This window comes from Chrysochloris asiatica, unplaced genomic scaffold (genome assembly GCF_000296735.1).
Source record: "Chrysochloris asiatica unplaced genomic scaffold, ChrAsi1.0 scaffold00111, whole genome shotgun sequence".
In the NCBI taxonomy this organism is placed as follows: domain Eukaryota; kingdom Metazoa; phylum Chordata; class Mammalia; order Afrosoricida; family Chrysochloridae; genus Chrysochloris; species Chrysochloris asiatica.
Window position 1 is genome coordinate 978,892 of NW_006408629.1, and position 1,450 is coordinate 980,341.

A 1,450-nucleotide genomic window follows, 5' to 3' on the forward strand; every position below is an offset into this window, starting at 1 on the left:
TATGAGTTGGTTCTGACTCGATGGGACCTGATAACAACAACAACAACATCATTCTTCAATCAATCTACACCTTATATATTGTTTTCCCTGTCATCCCAGGTAACATGTGACTATTCTCTAGCCAGTGAATTCCTCTCCATTCCCTCCCATCCCTGGTAATATTCAAAGAATGTCTCTTTTAGCATGAAAACCTTTTCTTGAGTTTTCACAATAGTGATCTCATATAATATTTGTCCTGTTGTGATTGATTAATCTCACTAATCATAAAGTCCTCTAGGCTCATCCATATTATAAGGTGTTTCACAGATTCATCATTCTTCTTCCATTTTTCATAGTGTTCCATTGTAGGTATGTACCAAAGTTTATTTTTGTTGTTGTTTTTGAATATTTTCTTCCTTTAATGGGCATTTAGGCTGTCTCCATCTTTTTGCTAATATGAACAATGCTGTGATGAATTTGAGTGCACATAAATCTACTTGTGTCATTGTTCTTATTTCTTGTGGATATATAACAAATGCAAGACTTTCTGGGTCATACAATCAAGATGGAAGATCAGGTAGACAAGTAGTGAGGAGTTCCATCAGCAACAACACAGTATACCGGGCCAAGGAGGTTCAGGGGATGGTGCTAGAACACGGAACCACATATAAATAAATATTTAGAAGATTGGAAGTATTAAAGCTAGGGGAATTTGTAGCAGAATCAATAAATCAATTGCTTTTTCTAATTCAAGATACTCAGCTATTCCTGGAGTCACGATATTGGGAGACACCAAATGGGGAAAGGATCAGAAAAGCCATGAATGCCTGACAAAACTGCAGAGATAAAGATGTGGACATTCGTTTTTTGGTATCTGTTCATTTGTCTCTCGTTGTCTGTGCACCTCCATTCTGGTGACTAGAGGGGATGCCTGAGTGGATGGATACCCCATCCCCTCCCCTGGAGGATTGTACTATGCATGCACACAGATCTCCTTGAAATTTAAAGTGACAGTGTCCACTTACAACCAAATGGCCACCACTTGTCTGTCAGTTTGTTGTACTGTGGTGGCTTGTGAGTTGCAATGATTCTGAAAGCTATGCCACTGGTATTTTAAATAACCAGCAGGGTCACCCATGGTGGACAGGTTTCAAATGAACTTCCAGACACAGACAGACTAGTAAGAAAGAGTGACAAACTACTTTCAAATCTTTAGTTACTGAAAACCTTATGCAACTGCTATAATCACACATTGAAAGAGAACTTCCAGAGATTCAAGTGGGATTCAGAAGAAGCCATGGAATGAGGATTTATCATTGCTGATGCCCGATGGATCTTGGCTGAAAGCAGAGAATATCAGAAAGATGTTTATCTGTGCTTTATTGACTACACAAAGGCTTTTGATTGTGTGGATCATGACAAGCTACGGACAACATTCGAAGTATGAGTATTCTGGAATGCTTAATTGTGC